Source organism: Silene latifolia, chromosome 2 (genome assembly GCF_048544455.1).
Source record: "Silene latifolia isolate original U9 population chromosome 2, ASM4854445v1, whole genome shotgun sequence".
NCBI lineage: Eukaryota > Viridiplantae > Streptophyta > Magnoliopsida > Caryophyllales > Caryophyllaceae > Silene > Silene latifolia.
Genome location: NC_133527.1, coordinates 84,545,513 through 84,563,854, shown reverse-complemented (window position 1 = coordinate 84,563,854; position 18,342 = coordinate 84,545,513).

The window sequence follows — 18,342 nt, the reverse complement described above, 5'->3', positions numbered from 1 at the left end:
TCATGCATCATCTTTGCATAATTTCCATCATTTTGGTCATTGAGGACAATGCCCATATTAGTGTGGGGATGAGAATTCTAACATTTAACTCTTAATCAAAAAATCCAAAAAATTGAAAAAGTTCAAAAATCATAAAAATTTGAAAATTGAAAAACCCAAAAACATGTTTATTTCCTTTTGTAGTCTTGTGTATATATTGTTTTGTATATATTGTGTTTGTTCTATCCTTGTTCACATTGATTGACTACGCCACATCCGAGACATGAGGATATTGAAGACCGCATGGTATGATCTTTCCAATCTCCTTTTTCCTCTTTATGTTAATGACTATGTGGCTTTATTTTGATTGATGCGGTATAACAATGTGAACTTATTAGGACTTGCATTTAGTTTATATGTCATATTAGTTGATAGAATCACTTGCATTAGGATGTTTATATTAGTTGCATCATGGCATGTAGTTGCATGTTAGAAATGTTTCGAAAAATGCCTAATTAGGAACTTTGACAAGAGCAACTAAGCCATTACAAATACTTGTTCAACTTATGACTTTGCCTACTAGAATGGCTGTAAAACACCCTAGATAGTGTCATACTAGTATCTTTTGACCCATGACCCAAGGCCTAGTCAAGGGTTTTCATGTGAGTCACCTATCCAACCCCGTGATGCGATGTGGACTTGGTTAACTTGTCTAGGTGACCTTGATTGACCTTGTGGTAAGGCAACCCAAAAATATTTTCTATCAATAAGCTTGAAGTGCTCATTTCAAGGAATTTTGTCATGTGGAAGTAATTTAATGCCAAGGAAACCTCAAATGTTATGAATTGTTGAATGTTGAGAAATTTAAATTGTTTTGATGGAGGCGTACCACATCGATGTACTTTGGTGCAGGATCCATTGAATTGGGCCCCCACACGGTTGTGAATTCGGCCGCCCAGAGACATAGTGACTATCACCCCGAAAAGCTATTGTCTAGAGGTTAACCGGTTGCCTAATAAGCGATTGGCGAAAGCAAAGGACACTAGCCCGGAAGGGACAAACCCCATCTAAATTTTTTTGAAATGTGAAAGTTAAAATGAGGACAATTTTGAATACTAGTCATATCCACCGTTGTGTATAAAGATTTGAGCATTTCATTCCCAAAAAGCCTTTTTGTCAAGCCACTTTGTCGAGCTTGGGACGATCCATGACCTTTACTTTTGTAGAGAATTCGAGACTTGTCATGTCATATGCTACTAGCATCATAGGGATCATCATTCCACCACCATCCGATCGCTCTTGACGAAAGCATTTGGAAATTGGGGACGAAAGTAGTCTAGTTTAACACCATTTGGAGGTGATTTAGTGCCATCCTCTTAGCCTTAGTAATTTGTTGAACTAGCATTTGTGAAGGATTACATGCTCTTAAATTTGTTCCTCTTTAGTGCCTCCGCCACTTGATGAGGAAGTGGCTATTCCTTTTGTAGATGCATCCATTATGTGATTTTGTGTGCTTAATGTTTGGATGTGTCGCCATTTTGGGAAGACCCACCTTGCCTTGCAAGAAGGCATCCTACCTCATGGTTGTCTTGTTGTGAGTTGAAGGGGCGGAGTGAGAACCGCTAATTGTCTCATATCGGATATGTTATTAGGTTAGTTTAAATAATGGTCCTAGTCTTTGTCACCTCATTACTCGGGACGAGCAAAGGTTCGGTTTGGGGATATTTGATGTGACCATAATTAGCGCATATTTAGCTCCCGAATTAGCCTTGTTCCCATGCTTTTTAGTGCATATTTGGGTCATTTATTATCTTTAGTTCTTTGTTTTGCATATTCTTTGAGATTTTGATCCCTTGGTAGGAAAGGAGTTAGAATTCAATGACCAAGCATCAAGGAGAGACAAGATTAGAAGGCCTTTGTACATATGATAGTAGATGAGCAATGTTGAGAAAGGATCCTTGAGTCCCCAAGGAAATCCCCAAGGAATTTATGAAGAAAAGGGAAGAAAAGAAGAAGAAGTCTTGCTGAGGCACAATCCGTGCGGATTGTCTACAATCCGGCCGTCCTCCACCTCCACAATCCGTGCGGTTTTCCACCAAGACGCTCGGATTCCATCACCACAATCCGCCCGGATTCTCTTGAATCCGCTCGGGTTCCATCGCCAGAATCCGCCCGTCCCGACCCTAATCCGCCCGGATTCCTCTCTGCCGCGATTTCCTCTTCTCCAAGCTACAAAGAAAGAAGCCCTTCCTTCGGAAAATACCGGCTCCTCCCTGCTCAATCTAAAAAGTGTAATTACTAGTTTAGCCCTTAGTTAACCCTAATGCATCCCCCTAATTTCCACTATAAATACCCCATTAGTCTAATTAGAAGAGCATGTTCTTCTTATCAACAATTAGAGTAGTTAATATCAATCAAATCTCTCTTTAGTTTTGTAATCAACAATTAATCAAGTTCTAATACAATTTTTATTTCCTTAATCTCTCTTTTGTTCATCCTTTATTTTGGGTAATTGAAGATTATTTGGGTTATTATTGGGAGATTGACAACCTCTCAATCAAGCATTCAAGTACTTCTTTTATCTTTGCTTTATTATTGGAATCATTAGTAGGTATAATTCTCTTAATCCCTTTTTAATTATTGTTAATTACTTTCATTTATACATCATGTTTCATTTTGTAGGTATGATTGACAACCTTGCTAGCATGATCAACATGATAATGAGTGAGTAGTCTATTAGCTAGGGTTAATGGGTGATTAGGGGATACCAACACGGGGAATGATTCATGCTTAAATTAATATGCTTTCATGTTTTATTTGCTTGCTTGTTTTGATCTCAACTCATGCACATGTTATATTTGATGAAATGCTAAGCTTATGAATCCTTGCATTTACCACCATCTCCTATCTTTTCAATGAGACTTGTAAGACATAACCCAACTCGAGTCTCATTAGACCATGCATGTTGTTGAGTAGGGAAGATTAAGTCGACTTGTAGGTATTGTACAATCTAATCGATTTGGCTCCGGGACCCAAAATTTCCTAGGATTGTAAGATATAACCCAACTCAATCCATCACAATAATAATTGCTTGCTTATAATTTGAGAACATGTTTGTATGATCAATTCCCATGATTCCCCTATGATCCCATGACACCCTAGTGCTTTTTAATCAATTGTTTTCACCCCTTTTAATTCATCTTGCTAGTTTATTTTCATTGCTATTTTAGTTAGTGACCTTCTACATCAACCTAATTTGTGACACCCCCAAGACACCACTAGTTTCAATAGAAATCTCATTTCAATACCCATCCCTTGGGATCCGACCTTTACTTGCCTCTTTACTAATTGTAGAGTTGTTTGTGAAGCTATAAATTGTGTTTTGATTCGGACGTGACCCAACGACCACACCTTTAATTATGAACACGAAACGGACCGATCAATGGTGTAGAGATTACAACCTGCAGACCCAAGCGACGTCGAGGCGGCTCATAACGATTCGGGCCAACGACCTGCAGTCGGGAAGGGAGACGCCAAGGCGACTCGAGGGTACGAGCGAAGGACCTATCGTCGAGAACAGTTTAGAGTCGGTCGATTGTCCGTGCGGGTCATTTAAAGTCCACTAGACCGCGTACAAAGGATCGCCAGCCATAAGAAGGAGTCATACCTGAGGCATCTTCGGGATATGTCCTTGAGTTGTATATTCTTTGCGGACAAAGGCTCGCCAGCTGTGTGGAGGAGTCATACCCGAGGCATCTTCAGGATATGTCCTTTACTTGTATATTGCTTGCGGACAAAGGCTCGCCAGCCACATTGAATGTGTGTTTGCAAGGCCCGCCGGCCATGTGCGATTGTAAAGCCCGCCAGCCATGTGCAATTGTAAGGCCCGCCAACCATATACGATTGTAAGTCCGCCAGCCATATGCGATTTTAAGCCCCGCCAGCGATATACAATGGTAAGGCCCGCCAGCTATATGTGATTGTAAGGCCCGCCAGCCATATGGGATTGTAAGGCCCGCCAGCCATGATGAAGGGTTGATTGATCGACCGTGGAAATAGCCGCGTTGGATGGGCTTGTTTTGAAATAGCGGGCTTCGCGAGGAAGCCCCCGTCATCCTGTTGGGGAATCTCGGTGTTTGTATTGAATGTTTGTGGGGATAGCGGGTTTGAATCCTGCTACTTGCTTGGTTTTTGATAGACGGGGCTTTTGACACCGCCGTGGAAATAGCGAATTTTGAATTTCACTATTATTGTTTTTGAAGTGACGGTGTTTGTTGACGCCATTGACATTTAAAGGAATAGCGAATTTTTAATTTTCACTATTGTTGTTTTTAAAGTAAAATGACGGTTTTAATCGCCGTCGTTTGAAATTTAAAGAAATAGTGAATTTCGAATTTTCACTATTATTTTTAAAATGACGGTTTTAATTGCCGTCGCTTGAAATTTGAATAAATAGTGAATTTTGAATTTCACTATTATTTGATTTTTGAAATGACGGTTTTAGTTGTCGTCCTTTAAAATTTGAAGAAATAGTGAATTTTGAATTTCATTATTATTTGATTTTTGAAATGACGGTTTTAGTTGCCGTCGTTTGAAATTTGTAGAAATAGTGAATTTTGAATTTCACTATTATTGATTTTTGAAATAACGGTTTTAGTTGCCGTCGTTCGAAATTTGAAGAAATAGTGAATTTGGAATTTCACTATTGTTTTTTGAAATGACGGTTTTAATTGCCGTCGTTAGAAATTTGAAGAAATAGTGAATTTTGAATTTCACTATTATTGATTTTTGACTTGAAAATGACGATCATTAGTTCCGTCATTGAAATTTTGAGAAAACGTGTGTGGAACTGGGCCAAATCCCAAAATTTCGTTGAATGAAATAGGGACGCCTCAATGAGGCGCGAGCAACACGACGAAGGAAGGGAGCTCCCCTTTTTTCTGTAAAAAGATGCGAGGATCAGGACGATCCCATTCACTTCGTCTTCTTCAAACAAACTCAAAAACCCGGAAAAAAATCGCCACTTTTGGTTTTGCTTCTTGCTCGAGCTTGTGCCATTATCAATATGTCATCTCAAGTTATGTAATTCCTCTTGCATCCATTTGAGTTTGTTTGTCTTTTTGTTCATTGAATTAGGGCGAATATTTATACTCTCAAAAATATTATTGGGCGTCTTTGAACGAGCCAATTTCGAGTGAAATTGACGATTGCATTAGGTTAGAAACCTGTTTTGGAGCATAGGGGTGCTTTTAGTTCGCATTTTGGTCCCCGTTTCCGCTCTCTATGCTCGAAAAACGTGAATCAGACGAGGAAACCGTCTCATTTCACAAAGTCAAGTTTATTTGCTTGAGTTGTGTTTGCTACTTTGAATCAGACGAGGAAACCATAGTCGGGGGAGACCGTGTTTGCCACTTTGAACCCTTGTTGGGTATTGTGGGCAAAATTGGAATTTTGCCTTTTACGACGGTCTGATGTCTGACAAAATAAGCATCTGTATGAGCTTAAATTGAGTCAGTTTGCCTTGAAATGGACCTCATTGGTAGTTTAGGTCGCTTTGAGACGTGGTAAAATCACGTTGCCTCGTTGTGGTCGTTTTTTGAAATTTTGACCTGTTTGCGCTCAAATTGGCGTAAAATTGCCTTTTTGAGATGTAGAAAATACCCCATTGCATCGGGAACGTCTTTTGGGTTGTTGGCGGACCTTGTGTGGGTCTTGAAGTGCCGTTTTTGTTGTTTTTGTTCCGACTCGTCTTTTGCTTGAAAAGAAGGGCGAGTTGTTTTTTGTGCGTTTTTTGTAGATTGTTTTGATTGGTTGGATTTGGGCGGGATTGCCCTTGTTTTGTTTGGCAGGTTTTTTTGGATTTGTCCATTTTATGCCGTCGTAAGCCGAAATTTCGGCTGACGTTCTTTGTTTGCAGGGGAGTGCTCATGACCTGTTGGGTCCATTCCTGAGACCTTGGAGGACCTGTTTGGGACTGGGCAGGTTAGTACCCCGGCTAGTGCACCCGATGTGATAGTCGAGGAAGCTTCTGAGGAGGAGAGGCCCTCCGAGGAGATCGTTAGGGCTGAGAGAGCCGCTAAGGTTCGTGAGGGGCCCGTTGCTGGGGCCGTTGATGCTGAGGGAGCCGCTAGGGCTCGGGAGGAGCCTCTTGTTGAGGCTGCTCGCGTCGGAAGAGCTCAGACAGGGTCCGAGGCTGGTACCTCCGGGAGGAGGGTTGCTAGGAAGAGGGCTCCTCGGCTGACCAGACGGGAGTTGCAGAACGTCGTTAGGGTCGGTGAGATGCCTCATATCCGTCACGTGGAGTCTCGTGGGCAGAAGAGGCGGAGAGCGGAGACAGTTGAGGACGACGCTCATGTCGCGGGTTGGGAGGCCAGATGGGTTATAGCTCTGCCGGGGTTGAACCTGCGGGCGGCGCCTGCTTGGGCCGAGGGTTTTGACGGTAGCCATTTGTTGCTTTGGCTGGACATGCACATCTCCTACCGTGCGCACGAGGGCCTGGTAAGCCGTGCCACTTGGTCGTACTTTCGTCGTTTCTGACATTTTAGACCTGAATAGGTGTTCTGACGTTTTTTATTTTTGATTTCAGGAGATTGGTACCATGAGGACTTTCTCTGGCTTCTCTACCTGTCTGGGTTTCTACGACGTTCTCCGAGCCGGTACGAGGGCGTTGATAGAGAGGTCGGCTTTGGGGCCGTTGGTGGCTGCTTGGCGGATATTCACAGGGCTTTGATTAGGTCGAACCTGTGTCTGATCCGAGCCATGTTGCATTGATACTGGGACACGACGTCGTCATTCCACATGAAGTTTGGGGAGGTCGGCGTGACTTTAGAGCATTTTGCCATGATATCGGGCCTCCCTTGTGGCGAGACGCCTGTTGAGTTCTCGGAGACACCGGAGAGAGTGTCTTCCCCCGCGGTTACTCGTTTGATTGGCAGTGCTTTGCCCGAGCCTTCCGACATCACTTCGTACTTGATTGCGAGCTCGTATGTGAGGGACCACTGTAGAGGGAGTGTGGTGGGTTACGCTCAGGCGCTGTTGGCGAGTCCGGAGGCGAAGGCTAGAGCTGACGCATAGGAGGCGCCGTTGTAGTTGTGGTACTTCTTGGGTGCCAGGTACTTTGGTGACAAGGATAAGCGCTTGTCGACGAAGGTACTTCCTCTCCTTGGCGACCTTGACACCCTGGGTCAGTTTGACTAGGGTACGCCGGCCCTGGCGAGCTTCACCCGGTACTTGTACGCTTCGGTGCGCCCGGTGGTGGTGGGGGATGGTAGTGCCCCTGCTTCGGTTGGTCCCGACCTCATCTTAGAGGTATGACCGTTTTTGTAGTTCTTGTTGAGTTTGATTTTGATTTTGATTTTGGCAATTTTTGAAAAATTGGCTAATTTGTGTGTGCTGTGTGTAGTTGCAGGCTTGGTTGTATGCTTACTTCATCCCTTTGTGCCCGAGGATTACTGGTGGCATCCCTTCGAATTACCCTGCTGTGAAGGCCTGGACGGTGGCTCGGAAGAAGTCGACCAAGTCGACTTACGAGGACTGCAGGCGTCGCGTGAACGCCCTTCGAGTTGCTGACGTAAGTTGTGGTCTCTTACCCCCGTTTGTTTTGTAGAAACAGATAGAGATAGGATGACTAGGTAGCTTAGAAAGCCCCCAGTTAGCTGATTAGCTTTGCCTTGAGTGCAGTTTGTCTTGGACTCTTGTTTGTACATATTTACATTTTGCGTTAGGCGGTTTGTATATATGTGTTTTTGGATTGTGGTTTATTTGTGATTTTTGGCTTTTTTGTGTTGTGTTTTGGAGAAGCGCTGTCGGTTGTTAGTGCCCTTCTGTGTCACACTAGTTCCTGCATCGTTAGCGTAGAAAACAGGCAACAGGTAGCACATACGCATAAACGTTAACACGTAAAAGGCATTTGATCGAAAACAAAATTAACCACGATGACTCGAAGTTAAAATTGAAATTTGAAATGATATTTTTGAAAATTCCGCGACAAGTCGTCACGTTTGGACTTCTTAAAAAGAAATGATTTAAAAATTGAACAATTAACTCGTGTCTTGAATTAAATTGTATCGAAATTGTTGAAATTGATTTGTGACTTGAAACAAAATCCAAACTCGAACCGCCAGGGGTGAATTTAAAGTAGATTTTTGCGAGTGTATTGGGTTTTTGATTTTTGTGAGATCAAGATTCGGATTTGTGTGAGCTTGAAATTTGTGAAAACTGACGTCGTGTTATCAGTTTTCTATTTTTGTGAAAAAAGCGAAAAAATTTTGGAATTTTGACCGACATGGAAACGATCCTTTGTGGATCGGGCCGACTAGCCCTTCCCCCTTAAAAAAAAAAGAGAAAAACCCGTATGTTTAAAGCTGCATCATGGAAACCGTGTCGGATTTCGTAAAACGCGAAAATAAGGAAATGTGGGTGTGAGAAAACACAAAACATCTTGGATAGGCCCGAAGAGGCACGAGCATTCTGGCGGGATGTTTGAGGTGTCATGGAGAAACACAACTTGAAAGGGACAATTCAAGGTGGGGATTCTGAGAACAGCCCCAAAGAGGCGCGAGCTAACTGGCGATAGAAGCCAGCTCTCCCTTTTTCCGGAAAAATGCGCTGATTGTTTTGTATAAATAGGGATGTTTGTGCTTCATCTCTACAAAAACCGTTCTTCTTCTTCCACAAAATTATTCATGGATGCTTTTGAAAATGTGTTGCGACAATGGTGTCGGGATTTGTCGCCTCCCGAGAAGTATCAACTCATTTGCATGGGAGTTAGTCAAGTGTTGGTGCTTCGTCAAGTCAAGGTGCAATCCTCATTTCTTGAAGCATGCTCTCGGTTTTGGGATTCGAAACATCATGCTTTCGTTTTCCCGAAAGGCGAAGTTTGTCCTCTTGCCGAAGAAGTAGGAGCCATTGGTGGGTGGCCGGGTTGTGTACCGGTGCTTCCCCGGACTCGGTTGTGTTATAAGGAAAAATTCCGTTCAATGTTGGGTTTGTCAACAAGTCAAGTCAACTTTCTCCTTTCTCCTCATGGTGTGGATATGTTGGCTCTTGTCAACATTTTTTAAAACCGATTGGATGCCAATGTTTCAGAGGTGGCTAGGAGGAGGGCTGTTGCCTTTTGCCTTGTCTATGCATACCTCTTTGTTGATGCTTTGAATAAGGAAGGGCTCTTGTGGGGAAGGCCCATCGTTTGGATCTCCAAGGATCCTCCCAGTGTGGCTATTGGAGAGGCTAAGGTATGTAGAGCCTCCGGTTGATACATCTTCTTATTCCTTTCGTCACCTTACCATGAGGAAAAAATTGTACTCGGATAGCTTCGCATTCACCGAGGCCTATTGAGCCGCTTCGGGTGCTAACTCTCGTTCTTTGATGGTGGTGGGCTTGAAGGTTACTTCCTTCATCTATCCTGAAAGGATCGTGAAGGTCTTCGAAAGATGGTGGGCCACTCAGCCGCTTTGGGAGGTACCAAACCTCATTGCCATGACATGGGTGACTCCCGCCTATGTCAAGTGGTCAAGAGCTCAACCCTTGGAGGAAAGGTCCAAGTCTCGTAAGGACGAGGTTGTCGACTTGAAGTATCGAGAGGTTGGCAAGGCCAACCGCGCCTTCTTTGAGGACTATGTTAATGGAGCTAGCCCGGATATGATGAGGCCACCAAAGAGAAGAACCTCGGGTCCCAAAGATGTAGTGGGCCGTGTATGGTCTCGTTTTGGACCGAGCATGGGGTCTTGCAAGAGACCGGAAGCCGTTGCCATTGTAGATCCGTTGAGGATCCATTCCTAGGGGGAAGTTCATGTTAGGCGGGCTAACAAGAAGAACAAGGGGAAGATGTGCCCCGAGGTAAAAGTTAAGGGTAGAATGGAAGAATGAAGACCTCCATTACCCACTTTATTATTATGTTGTATTAGTATTGTGAGTTTTTATTATGCTGTATTAGCTATGTTTTGTGTGTCTTGTGCTAGTTTTAATATGTGAGTTATCTTAATCGACACATTAGCTTTGACAAGTTGTAGACTTGTCGAGCTTCATTTGTTGTTGAATGTGCAATCCTTATTATTATTAATTAAATAAGAGGATTGCTCATGTCAAAATTGTGAACGCTTGTCTCTTCCATCCATTTGTAAAGGCAATTCGATTTGAATCATCCTAAACATTTGCACTTGGGAAACGGGATTTTTGTAGGAAGGGAGAAAAGCTTCTTTTTTGAATTTTTGTGGGAAAGGGAATGTTTTTTTTTGAAGGGGATGTTTTTATTTATTTATTATGGGGATGGTTGTATCCTTCTTGTATAAGAAGGGACTGCCTACGTATCCACCTAAAAGCTGAAATCAAACCATGATCGTAGTTCGAAATGTTTTGTAAATTTATTTGGGTTTTGTGGTTGTATCCTTCTTGTATAACAAAGACTGCCTATGTATCCACCTGAAGAGGTGAAATCAAACCATGCTCGTAGTTCAGGGGGTTTTTTTAATTTAGTGCAAATAGATGTTGCCTTTGACAGATGAAAGGGCATTCGAAACGGGCAAGGTGCCGCAACTTAGACTCGATAAAACATGCAATTTCAAATCAGAACGCGTTGAGGAACTTGACTTGACAGGGTTAAGGTGGTCGCTAGTTGCAAAACTAGGGTGAGGCTGTCGGTCGCTATGGTTCAAGGGTAGTATTTCTTGACTTGGTATTGGTTGTTCGGGTTTCTAAAATCCTCCCCGTCTATGTCACTCAGTCTCACTGTGCCCCCGGAAAGTATTTTCTTGACCAGGTATGGTCCGGCGCGATTGGGTTTGAATTTCCCACTTGGATCGACGGGTAACGGTGCTCAGACCGACTTAAGAACCAAGTCGCTTTCCTTGATGTTCCTGGGTTTAACCTTCTTGTTGACTGCCCGTTATATACGTCGTTGGTATAGCTGGACTTTGTGTAACACCCCCATATCAAGAGGAGCCTTAACTAGGCCTTCCATAGCATATAAAGGCATTACCATCTCGGTTGCCCGAGTACAGTAATAATCAAATGCCGATAAAAGAACTATTATGTTATGTTACAACTGATTTAAACCAACTGATGATATAAAAGATACAACTCAAAGTCTACTTGCTATAACTATCAATCTCGTGGAGACTCATCCCTGCCCGGACTCCAGCTATCAACGATATCAACATCTGCTAAGACACAATGCTCACCATAAGGGATCACGGCAGACACATAAACAAAAAAGACAACCACCCAAGGTCAGTACTGAGATAAAACACAACAAAGCCAACAACAACTGTCAACTCAATGTAACACAATCAGCCACACACAAGCACACCCACACCAATCAATCTCCGTCACCGACTGTCCACTGGATCAGCCCTGCCAGCGGGGGACCGCAGCCGTACCCACCAAATCCCCGCTCATCATACCGAGCGATAACCCTGTCCCATTAATGTGCACATCCCTTTCCGTGGCGGGTTCCACGAAGGGCGAAACTAGGGCGTGAAGCCACTCCCGCAATTGACTCCACTCAGCCGAGAACACATCTCGAGAACCATAGACAAACAATCACAATCACAATATCAACAACCTTCTGAATCTATAAACAATGTATAATTACAAACGTCTGAATCAATCAACAACACACAACAACCGCAATACAATCACAACAACCGACACACTAGACCATCTACAGAAACTGAGTAGGCGAACCTACCTTTAAGCAACTGCAACCAATCCATGCCAACATATGACATATCCAGCAACCAAGCAAAGCCTATAAGCACAACACAATCACCTATTAGTATCAAGCAAACCCTAACTGTAAAGACAAAGGTACGGATGATGATGATGACATACCTATAAAGAGAAACCCGGCAAAAGACCGCTACCCGACTCAAGCCACGCTCTCCTAAGGCACAAGGACCTTGAAAGGGCTTCCATGGTGGTTTTATGGTGAAGGGAAGGGAAAGGGGCGACTAGAGGATAAAAGGAATGAGGCGGAAATGACTTGCGGATTTAACAAAACGCGATTAAAAACCCTCGCTGAAAACCGATACTCGATCGAGTACCACACACACTCGATCGAGTAACCCCCTACTCGATCGAGTACCTAAGCTACTCGATCGAGTAGCCTTTACTCTATCGAGTACCATACAAGACACGTAACCCAAGATAGCTTTGGCACGCACTTCTAAGAACCATTCCCGCTCCCAAGGTCAGTCAACACTGGTCAAGGGGTCCCTAAAAGGACGGGTATTACAGTCTTCCCCCCTTAAAAAGAATTTCGTCCCCGAAGTTCAACTTACCTAACTCAACGCACAAGATACGGGAAGACACGACATCACTATACTTTCGGCACAAATCACCTACTTCCCTGAAACACCATCCCCCATGTCATCATATCATCATTATCTAATGCTCTATTCATATCGACTCTTACAGCTATCATATAAACATCATCATTATCAATTGTCACTCTATATGTATACATCTACCCTTACAAACTATCATATATAAACATCAACCTCGCAATGCGAACCAGCACAAACGACGATCACCCATCATATGGTAACAACTATCGACCCGAAACATATCCCATAACAACTTCATATTGTACAACCAATACCACCACGTTACTCAACAACGCGATTCTATTACGACACATTGCACCACAACTATCTCTTTATGACATACTATCACATTCACTTCAATGAACTAAAGTAACCACTTACACTTCATATAAGCAATGTGATCAAAGTACTAGAAAATTTTGTAATTGAACAACAAAACATTATAAACGAACAACAACACAATTTCAAAATCAACCTTTTTATTTTGCGACATTACTTTTCCTCTCTAAAAGGAACTTCGTCCCCGAAGTTCACCACCAAAATTACCACACACATTACCTATTACTTGCATCAGAACATAAATTAGAACCCTATTATTTATTATGGACATTACTCACTAATTATATACTCGTTAAATTAGAAATCATACACAATTCACCGGAATAACTAGCCGTCGTCGATAAAGCATGTTAATATCGTATGCCCAAATGTATGAAAAGATGTAACTTCAATGGATAGATAGTAATATGGCATATGTAATATTAAAACAACAAGAAATCGTCACCACTTCACTACTTGTTACAAATATGCATATAAAATCGAAACTTGACTTCCAACATATGAGATTAACGGTTCAAAGGTGTTACTACGCACTAATAACCATGTTAAACATCAAACTTGCAATTATAAAACAATTGAACACTTTTAATTTTCGATAACCTCCTGTAACAGTGCTACTCGATCGAGTATGTAAGGGTACTCGATCGAGTGCCATGCTACTCGATCGAGTGTCTTGGCTACTCGATCGAGTAGCCCGAGATCAGAATGCATCAAATCTGCCATACCTATAGTTACTCGATCGAGTATGGGGGTACTCTGTCGAGTACCTACAGGTCAAATGCCTTTGGAAAACTTGGCATAAACCCAAGTATATACATAATCATCGCATAGAAGTGAGTCGGGATGACTTCCCGACCCCCAAAATCGATCCTGCAACAATGTTAACTAGCAAATCCGGCCTTATGGCCAAAAATACAAGTTCATGATCAAAGTTTCAACGAAAACAACTACCAATATCTAACAATACTACCACATCTAATACCCACGGCCATAAACAAAGATAGAACTAGGAGCATCACTCCTCCTGCTGCTGCTGCTGCTCAACCATCAACTCATCTCCTCTACCATCACCTCCCGAGGTGCCCGCTCCCGATGTCCCGATGCCTGCATCAACTCTCGCTCCCACTCCCGAGCCTACATGCGACGGGGTCAAACCACCGTAGGGAAAGGACTGAGGCGTCCCCCAAGCTGATTGATCCACTCCGTAAGAGTGGAAGACCTCACTATAGTCCCCAACACCACTCCACCAAACCGGATGCGGTCCCTCGGTCCCTATTCCCTCAGTGTACGCCATCTCATGCATATTCCTGAGTGTCAAAGTAGATGACACTCTCTATGCCAAATAGCTAGATCGCGTCTCCGGGGTGTCGAGGTAAGGGTAGCACGGGAAAGGATGCTGCCGCTGCTGCTGTGGCGCTACCGGCCGTGGCCTAGTCTCCGAGGTCCTCTCCCTCACTCGGCGGGGTCCTCTCCCCAACCTCGGTCTCTCCTTCCTGATCGCCGCGTTCTCCCCCTTCTTTGGCTCGGGCATCACCTCTAGGATCGCAACATCGATGAGGTAGGTCTGTAACTGACGGGGCACGTATGACATATCCAACAACCAAGCAAAGCCTATAAGCACAACGCAATCACCTATTACTATCAAGCAAACCCTAACTGTAAAGATAAAGGTACGGATGATGATGATGACATACCTATAAAGAGAAACCCGGTAAAAGACCGCTACCCGACTCAAGCTACGCTCTCCTAAGGCACAAGGACCTTCAAAGGGCTTCCATGGAGGTTTTATGGTGAAGGGAAGGGAAAGGGGCGACTAGAGGATAGAAGGAATGAGGCGGAAATGACTTGCGGATTTAACAAAACGCGATTAAAAACCCTCGCTGAAAACCGATACTCGATTGAGTACCACACACACTCGATCGAGTAACCCCGTACTCGATCGAGTACCTACGCTACTCGATCGAGTAGCCTCTACTCTATCGAGTACCACACAAGACACGTAACCCAAGATAGCTTTGGCACGCACTTCTAAGAACCATTCCCGCTCCCAAGGTCAGTCAACGCTGGTCAAGGGGTCCCTAAAAGGACGGGTATTACAGTCTTCCCCCCTTAAAAAGAATTTCGTCCCCGAAGTTCAACTTACCTAACTCAACGCACAAGACACGGGAAGACACGACATCACTATACTTTCAGCACAAATCACCTACTTCCCTGAAACACCATCCCCCATGTCATCATATCATCATTATCTAATGCTCTATTCATATCGACTCTTACAGCTATCATATAAACATCATCATTATCAATTGTCACTCTATATGTATACATCCACCCTTACAAACTATCATATATAAACATCAACCTCGCAATGCGAACCAGCACAAACGACGATCACCCATCATATGGTAACAACTATCGACCCGAAACATATCCCATAACAACTTCATATTGTACAACAAATACCACCACGTTACTCAACAACGCGATTCTATTACGACACATTACACCACAACTATCTCTTTATGACATTCTATCACATTCACTTCAATGAACTAAAGTAACCACTTACACTTCATATAAGCAATGTGATCAAAGTACTAGAAAATTTTGTAATTGAACAACAAAACATTATAAACGAACAACAACATAATTTCAAAATCAACCTTTTTATTTTGCGACATTACTCTTCCTCTCTAAAAGGAACTTCGTCCCCGAAGTTCACCACCAAAATTACCACACGCATTACCTATTACTTGCATCATAACATAAATTAGAACCCTATTATTTATTATGGACATTACTCACTAATTATATACTCGTTAATTTAGAAATCATACACAATTCACCGGAATAACTAGCCGCCGTCGATAAAGCATGTTAATATCGTATGCCCAAATGTATGAAAAGATGTAACTTCAATGGATAGATAGTAATATGGCATATGTAATATTAAAACAACAAGAAATCGTCACCACTTCACTACTTGTTACAAATATGCATATAAAATCGAAACTTGACTTCCAACATATGAGATTAACGGTTCAAAGGTGTTACTACGCACTAATAACCATGTTAAACATCAAACTTGCAATTATAAAACAATTGAACACTTTTAATTTTCGATAACCTCATGTAACAGTGCTACTCGATCGAGTATGTAAGGGTACTCGATCGAGTGCCATGCTACTCGATCGAGTGTCTTGGCTACTCGATCGAGTAGCCCGAGATCAGAATGCATCAAATCTGCCATACCTTTAGTTACTCGATCGAGTATGGGGGTACTCTATCGAGTACCTACAGGTCAAATGCCTTTGGAAAACTTGGCATAAACCCAAGTATATACATAATCATCGCATAAAAGTGAGTCGGGATGACTTCCCGACCCCCAAAATCGATCCTGCAACAATGTAACTAGCAAATCCGGTCATATGGCCAACAATACAAGTCCATGATCAAAGTTTCAACGAAAACAACTACCAATATCTAACAACACTACCACATCTAATACCCACGGCCATAAACAAAGATAGAACTAGGAGCATTACTCCTGCTGCTCAACCATCAACTCATCTCCTCCACCATCACCTCCCGAGGTGCCCGCTCCCGATGTCCCGATGCCTGCATCAACTCTCGCTCCCACTCCCGAGCCTACATACGATGGGGTCAAACCACCGTAGGGAAAGGACTGAGGCGTCCCCCAAGCTGATTGATCCACTCCGTAAGAGTGGAAGACCTCACTATAGTCTCCAACACCACTCCACCAAACCGGATGCGGTCCCTCGGTCCCTATTCCCTGAGTGTACGCCATCTGATGCATATTCCTGAGTGTCAAAGTAGATGACACTCTCTATGCCAAGTAGCTAGATCGCGTCTCCGGGGTGTCGATGTAAGGGTAGCACGGGAAAGGATGTTGCCGCTGCTGCTGTGGCGCTACCGGCCGTGGCCTAGTCTCCGAGGTCCTCTCCCTCACTCGGCGGGGTCCTCTCCCCAACCTGGGTCTCTCCTCCCTGATCGTCGCGTTCTCCCCCTTCTTTGGCTCGGGCATCACCTCTAGGATCGCATCATCGATGAGGTAGGTCTGCAACTGACGGGGCACGTAATCATCCTCCTCCTCCTCGTCGGAGTCAACAGCTGTCACCACCAGCTCTAACGGCTCAGTCGGTGGAAGATGCTCAGGAGCCGGAATCCCCATCCAACTCACGCCCCATACACTCCAAGCCAGGCTACCGTTAGCCAAAGTTCTCAACCACTTCAGTTTGAGATAATAGTCACGGTCCATAGTAGGCACTGGGTAGCCAGAGGCAGATACTCCGGAGAAGCCTCAAAGGAGGTTAGCTTTTCAGCTAACCGAGTGGCGATAGCACCACAACTCAAGTACCGGGATGAGGCGGTGGCCATCAAGTCAAGGGCAGCACAGACGATGGAAGGAGCATTAAAGACCACTTTCCTGGCCCGCTCTGGGTTCAAGTAAGACATCGAAAGTAACACCTCATGGTTGTTCAGCTTACTGATATCCGGTCGATCATAAAGGAGGTTTGAGAGGGAACGAAGAAAGATACTCAATGTGACATTGTGAACATCATTAATCAGCATGTTACTTGAGGTGGGAGCTAGTTTCCCGGTCAGACAAGCCATTAGGCGGCAGACACTACACTCAGCAGGGATATCAGTGATGGAGTCCTTGGGAGGCTTGGCCAACCCAAGGTGAGAAGCAAATTGGTCCATAGAAAGCAAGAAACTAGTGTTCATCAACCGAAACTCAACGGTCTGGGCAGCTGGGTCATAGATAAAGGAGCTCATAAACTCCAAGGTGAGAAAAGGGTAGGAGTGTTTCCTCAGCCTATACAACCCCGTAAAACCCAAAGTCTCGAGTATGTGACGGACATCCGTCTCTATTCCAAACTCCTCCAAAAGTGTAGTATCTATACACCTCGTCGGCCTCATTTTGCGTTTTTGCAAAGCTACAAAACGCTCCCTCTGTTTGAAGTCTACAAACATAACAGAAGGGTACTCCGGAACTGAGGGTACCACGGGTCCACTCCCTTCCCCTATCTCAGGTAGTGTAACCCTCCCCCGTTTACTCTGACGGGTCCCTACGTTCGGTCTCGGCATCTGTTTCAGCATATAATTTTAAACAAACTTGCATAAACATGTAAAGCATATACTTCATGTAATTTGGATTTTATATACTCAGCTAAGTACTCCAACTCATCAACCAGTTCGACATGTGAAGCACATAATTCATGTCATTAACTTTGAATACTCAGCTACGTCCACACATTCACCAACAGTTTCCCCAATTTGATGTATAAACTTAGTTTGCAGCTACTCATAAACCATAGTTGTAAAGAAGAAATTATCATGGTGAATGCACATGCTCAACATCCTCTAACATCCTAGCATGATTCTAAGGTTACTCCATACACACTCCTAATAACATGTGAGGCATTCGTACTAACTCATGGAAAAGCATCTTAGGACATATTATCATCATCTTCAATATTAGAAACAAATAACTCAGTTAAACTTGTCAGACGGTCTCTACAGCCGAGATTATTTTGACATATTCTTCATGAATTAACACCACTACTATCATATTGAAGTTCAACCTTTACTTAAACAGTCACATACAACCCCAATTTTCAGAAATAACAAACGAATTTCCACTTGGGGCACTTTTAAGACGGAGTTTTAAGGCAAC